General features: G+C 25.9%; 1 long non-coding RNA gene across 1 annotated transcript; it reads left to right on the top strand.

The window, feature by feature from the left end:
* Positions 1-244: 244 nt before the first annotated feature.
* LOC136078036 (uncharacterized) lies at positions 245-6,426 on the top strand. The gene is made up of 3 exons (XR_010637465.1): positions 245-687; positions 5,961-6,034; positions 6,156-6,426. It is a non-coding gene; the product is annotated as an uncharacterized LOC136078036 (long non-coding RNA).
* The last annotated feature ends 505 nt before the right edge of the window (positions 6,427-6,931 follow it).

Genomic DNA, 6,931 nt, shown 5'->3' with positions numbered 1-6,931 from the left:
ACATTAACAGAAAAATAACTTCAGTAGTTTATTTACTTTACCTTCGAATTACTAAAAATAAGGGTTATCATATTACTTTCTGGCATGACTGCAGCTTATTAGATATCATATTTTGATTTTTCAACAACTTTTAAATTATATTTTAACTAATAAAATTTAATCATATTTTAACTAATAAAATTTTTTCTGTTTAATTTTGAACAAAAATGTGGGGTGCATTTTACTAAAAACCTACTTTATACATTGCCACAAGGAATAATTCATTAATGTAAATTGTGCAGCTTTTTAACTTTGCAACACAGGACACATTTTAATTTTTTATGCGTCCTTTTCTTTTTAACTCTTATTTTGAGTCAGACTATGTAATATTAAATAAATATTATGTAACTTTCCTACATATTTATACCTACAGTAAAGATCTTCTGGTTGGGAGATGCTATTTTAAAACCAGATAAAATGTTCTTTATTTTATTTTTTATTTGAATGATTGCTTATTGATCAAATATGCTGTTGGTAATCAATTATTGTTTGATTTTTTTGTTTCAGGATAAACCTCCAGTTTGATGAACCTTAATATAACAAAAAAATGTTGGTGAAGTTAGTTTTAATCTAGTTTTTTGTATTAGACAACACTGCTGGATCATTTTGTTGATTACTTTGACCATTTTGAAAACCTAGTTTGAGAAAGTAAGTTAAATTTTTTTCCACTAATGATTATTACATAATTAAATCCAATTATTTGTCCTTTTATTCATATTGCACAAGAGTATTTTGATTGTTTTTTTAGAACTATTTTGTTTTTCCAACCTCTCCAGAGCATTATTAGGACTCCTCACCCCATCCTCAGTTTATTAAGTTTAAAGGAGTGTAAAATGGTTTTGCCATTTTTTTACTTTACTTTGTTTTTCTGAGTTTTTTTTTTTTTTTTTTGATTTTAATGTTTTTAGAAATTAACTTGTTAGAGTAAATTTAGAACCTGAAAGATGTTTATTGATGCTATTAAAAGTTAATGATATTAAAATTGATAATATTAAAAAATTAAAATTTTTGTGATATTGTTAAATATTATTAATTAAATGGAAGGTTAATATCTTTATTTATAAAAAAATATATTAGGTATTAGGTATTTAATATTACTTCACAGCAAACAAGTTGAGGTTTGTACGACCAGGGACTTTTAACTTTTTGAAATTATTTGATAATGTTTATTAATTAAAAAAGTAATCTTGCATGAAGTTTGAAAAGGTATTGTGAATTACTTTTGTTGAAAGAAATTTATAGTTTATTATATACATTTCAAAAAATTTCAAAGTGTGAACTCATAAAGCTTTAAAGATTAACAGTCAATTTAAGTAAATATTTTATTTAAATTCAATTTTTTTTATTTCAAGTAATTTGTGTTTTTCAACAAAATATATTTAGTTTTACCTCGGAGTAAAACTACACATTTTGAATAAATTTCCATAAGCTCAGGTACCAAATAAACATCAAACATTTATTTGTGTCATCTCTATCTCCAGACCCTTGATGTAATATAGTTAACCTATATTTATTTGTTTTGGAGGTTTTTTTGAAATTGTAGAAAACATAATCATAACTTCTGCATTAGCAGCAAAGTTGCCGCTGTGGTTTCTGCAGTGTGCTGTAGTAGCTTCCAGAGTAGGTGATATTATATAAACAAAGAAAAAACTGTGAAATAATGAATTTTACTACTGTTTATATGAAAATAGTGAATAAAGGAGTAGATGTATTTCAAAAGAATAAATTTAAAAAATATTAAAAATAAAATTAAAAGGTATTATTTTTAGGGGTACCACAAGGTTAACTCAGTTATAACATAACGTTAATTTATGATTTAAAGTTAACATTTTCATTATGAACACAACTTGTGTGGGGGGTTTGGCATCCCTTTAAAGTAGTGGTAAATCTACACAAATCAAGATGAGTTTATTTTATATGTTACAAGTAAAGTATTTAGGTCATTTTATCTACATCCTTATAAAATTCCATGAGTAGTCTGTCATTTAACCACTTTCATAAGTTAGAGTAGTGAATTAAAAGTCAACACAATTTATCTTTAAAAAATATATTTAGTGTAACAAAAATCTACTCACTATATTCAAAAATTTTCCCCTGTACTTCCATCTTTTTAGCATACAATTTAGGGTTGGTCTATAAAGTATGTATGTCTTGTAAAGTTTTATAATTTTGACTTCTTTCTTTCTGTTTTTTTTCTGTTTTTTATACGTTTACTCATTTCTCATAAGTATCAACATTTTTATTTTCCCCCTCTCTTTTATGAATTAAAAAGAATTATTAGAGTTACATTTTTCTGGTTTTGAATCACAAGCTTGCTTAAATGATTTTTTTTTAGGAATTGGGTACAATTTTAATTGATCTCGCACTTTATTTCCCCTTAGTTTTATCCCATTTAACCATCAATGTATAATAGCTAATGTGGTTAATTTTGTTTAATTTTCTTATAATTTCTATATAATTTTGTTTTTATATTCTCTAAAGTTTAAGTTATTAGAAGAATTGCCATATTGATAGGTAAGATGATTTGACTTGGAGTAAATGTTCAAGCCAATTGGGGTTCGAGTTATAGAGGGTTTGAGATAATTGAAGTTTACTGTCATAAAATGCTTAGTAGGTCTGGACCATTTGTCTATTAGTTTTGTATTTTACTGCCTATTCTTGCTTAGAAATTGTATCCTTATTTTTGCCATAACAATCGTCTTTAGTTTTTTTGTCAATGTTCCAATTCCAGGTTTTCTATTTATTATATTAAGCGTCAAATAATTATTTAAAGTTCTAATCACGGTGCTTTTAGAACATCTAACAGTTTTTACAATCGATTTGAGAGGCAAATTAGGATTTTCCACTAAAGCGTGCAAAATTGTTATGCACTTGTAACTGTTTTGTTGCCATTTCGAATAATAATAAAGTTTTTCTAAAAAAAATTATTTTAACTGAAATACTAATTATTATATATTATTGCTCAACTTAACACTGCTGCTGCTGTTACTCATTTGTGCGCAATTGACACAGAGTTTTTCAAACAAGGTTTAGCATGCTTGACCTTGCAATATTTCTCTTATTTATATATATATATTTTTGACTGCTATTGGTTGCAAAGTTTTTTTTTCCAATTGCGCCTTCAAATCAACGCTTTTTAAGTTTTTCAAGTTTGACTTTCTCAAGTGCGATCATAAAATTTTCAAGCTTCCTTTACATATATGTATATATATATATATATATATATATATATATATATATATATATATATATATATATATATATATATATACATATATATATATATATATATATATATATATATATATATATATATATATATATACATATATATATATATATATATATATATATATATATATATACATATATATATATATATATACATATATATATATATATATACATATATATATATATATATATATATATATATATATATATATATATACATATATATATATTTAATATATATATTTAACTTGCTTCTCGGCGCAGCGGCCTTGTTCGTCATGGTTCGTGTTTCGGAATTAGAGAGTTGAGAGAGGGTTATAAGCACTCGTATCCTCATCTGTAGTGGCCTTCTCGGCCTTGGGGAGGTGAATTACAAAAAATATATACATACATACATAGATACATACATTCATAAACACATTTTAATTTTTCTGCATTGTATTATTGACCTATTTTCTTTAGAAAATTAAATATATAAAAAATAAAATTAAAATAGTTCAAGAAGTTTCAATATTTCCACGTTTCTTCACCTGAAGCAAATATATGATTGTTTATAGAGGTTTTCTATTATTAGTTTTGTATTTATTTATTATTTATTTATTCTTGCATTAAATGTGTTTCAAAGTAATGAAAAGGATTTTTTGATTGAGGATTACATTTCACCGTTCAATGCTAGCAGTATTTGCCCAGAAGACAGGCCTTATAATTTTTTTAATTTGCTTTATTAATGAGTTCTTATCTGTAAAAATTTTGTAATTTTTTAAATTACTTTTTAATGTTTTTTTGATTAAATACTATATTTATATTTTGTCAATGATTATCAATAACTACCTTTCCTATACCTATCAATAACTATAACATTACTCATTTATAAAGGTTATACCAATTTATTTATGACTTTAGTTTAAGAAATATGTTATCTTTACTATAGTTTACTTAGTTATATTTTTATCTATGTTATCTTTTACATATTGTTATATTATTTTAAAATATTTAATTTAAATATGACTAAGAGTAGAGGTAGAATAAAGTAGATAATTATATTATGCTCTGTTTTATTTGTCTACACTTTGTTTTAGATAAGTTAAGAAAGAAAACTAAAAGTTCAATCTTAAAATAAAAGTTCAACTTTTATTATAATAAACATCATTTTTACACACTTCTTCGATGCTTAGTTATGTCTGATAATTATAAAAGTAAAATTATTAGACTTTTTTTCTATTTTTTTTTATTTTTTATAATTCACCTCCCCATGGCCAAGAAAGCCACTACAGATGAGGAGGCTACTTGTGGTTATAACCCTCTCTCAACTCTTTAACTCCAAAACTCGAACCTTGACGAACAAGGCCGCTGCGCGGAGAAACAAGTTGAGTGCAGTACTACCAGGGACGTGGCAGGAATTGAACTCGGAACCCCTTGCTTATGAAGCGAGCGTTCTACCACTACACCACTGCCGCATACCACTACCACATCGCAGACTTTATCGAAATGGAAGAAACCAGGCTAGGCGAGATGAATTGAACCGTCACCAAAATTAAAGTGGTAAGCTTAGACTAGCTGAGATAAATCGTTGTTGAATTGAAAGATGAAGGAAGGTGAACTGAGATAAATTGCCTTCAAAATGAAAGAGATGAGCCCAGACGATCTGAGATAAATCATTTGTGAAATGAAAGAGATAAGCCTAGGTGAGCTGAGATAAATTGCTGTAGAAATGAAAGATATCAGGCAAGGCGAGAACTCAGTATAAATGCATCGCATAGCAAGAAATAGTATTGCTATAAAGAGTAACTACCTCAGAGAACTAAACCATATTTGTCGTAAAATGGTGCGAAGAAGTTTTTAATTAAAACTCATTTTTGTGCTGTCATTTTGGAAAATTGTATTAGCTCCTTTTTTTCTATATCCACCGTTTTTGACTGATTTAATGACAAATAACCATGTTGCTCATCTTGTCAATCTAAATTTTTTTAAGCTTCTAAGGAGTTATAATTCCTCTTTGATAAAGTTGCTATTAATCTCAATAAGTCTTGGTTTTTATACAACCAATTCTATGTAGCATGTTCCAGGACATTTGATTATTTGATAAACCTGCATAACAATGTAGGTCATTAAACAAAAATTTCACAAATGTTGTATTTGTAAATGTTCTTAATTTATAGTTTTTGACGAGTATTTTTATGTGTCATATGATGTGGTCATATGTGTTTTTATTATGTGTTATATAAGATTTTATGGGTTTATATTTTGTAAGTGTTTCTATGTGTGTGCTCTTGGTAATTAAAATATGTGCAATAAACTCTGGGTAACTCAATAATCTTTAATAGCTTAAACTAGTTTTAAAATTTCATTTGACCCTTTATTTATGGATTATACTCCCAATAACTCTAACATTCTCTAACAAGCTAATTTCTTGGTCCCTTTGAGGTTTGAGTAATTTAAAGTTTACTGTAATATGTTATGTTATTTGTTAATTTTGTGATGTTATTGTTGTGTTGTTTTGTTTTGATTGATGCCTTGGTTTCCTTTCATGTCGGTGTCTTTAGTTTAAAATGATTATTGAGTAGTTTCATTATTGAAGTTGACTACGTATAATCATTCACTAAATGATTCAGTTTTCAAATAAAAGCTAATGATTCAGTTTTCAAATAAAAACAAAGGTTTATCTTATTGTGATCATTTATTTTTAGCCTTGCTTTTTTAAAATCCAATCTTGCAACAATAAATCTTGAAACTTTCACAAAAGAAAAGCAGCCTCGCAAAAGTAAGTTTCTCATTTGTTATCTGTTTAGTCGCATTTTTGAGTTTTCAAATGAATAAATAGAGTACATAACAAATTAACGTGTATTAAGTGTATTCAATTAATAATTTTGTTCTATTTTTAGGTCGAATTCTTTCTCTTATGACTGATATTTAAAAGTTCCTACATAGCAGAATTTAAGAAATGTTCTGAATGTTGATTGTATTCAAAAAGCTAAAACAAAGTTTGATAATCTTCATACCATTTACTAAAAGCTTTATAATAATGAAACAATTTTTCAATTTGTTTTTATAAGTATTTTTGATACTTTTTTATGTTGAATATTTTTTTGTAATTTTTTTAAAGTTTATATTTTTATTTTATCTCAAGAATATGTTTTTTGTTTCCCAAGTAAATCTCTAAATTTTTTATCTTTGGAATTATTGTTTTGAATGGGTATATTGACCATTTTTGTTTTGTTTTTTATATTTTCGTTTTTTTTATATGTGAATGGAAACCATTTATACTTTTATCACCTTTTGTTCCATCTAGACGGTTTCCATTTGCATTAAGTGTCGATTTTAGGCACAAATAACAGGTTTAATAATTTATTTGCCTAACTCGGCAGTAAACAGCTTAAATAAATAAATTTGTTTACAGAAAAGCTTTTATAAAAAATATCAAATAGATAAAGCTAAATTATTTGAAATAACTAGGTCTTTTTGGCCCGTTTTTAAATGTCCACATTTGCTTTTTAAATAAATGTTAATGAGAGGGTTAAATATTATTATAGTCTAAGATTCCAAAAACACCTGAAGAAATGTTACGCAGCTGTCTTATATGTTAAAGATAATTTTATAATGTAAAAAATATTGAAATAAGTACAATTCTAAAGTATAGTAAATTAATTGTTAACCAAAA

The sequence above is a fragment of the Hydra vulgaris genome, chromosome 03 (assembly GCF_038396675.1).
Source record: "Hydra vulgaris chromosome 03, alternate assembly HydraT2T_AEP".
Taxonomy (NCBI): Eukaryota; Metazoa; Cnidaria; class Hydrozoa; order Anthoathecata; family Hydridae; genus Hydra; species Hydra vulgaris.
This window is presented reverse-complemented; position numbering and strand designations above follow the sequence as displayed.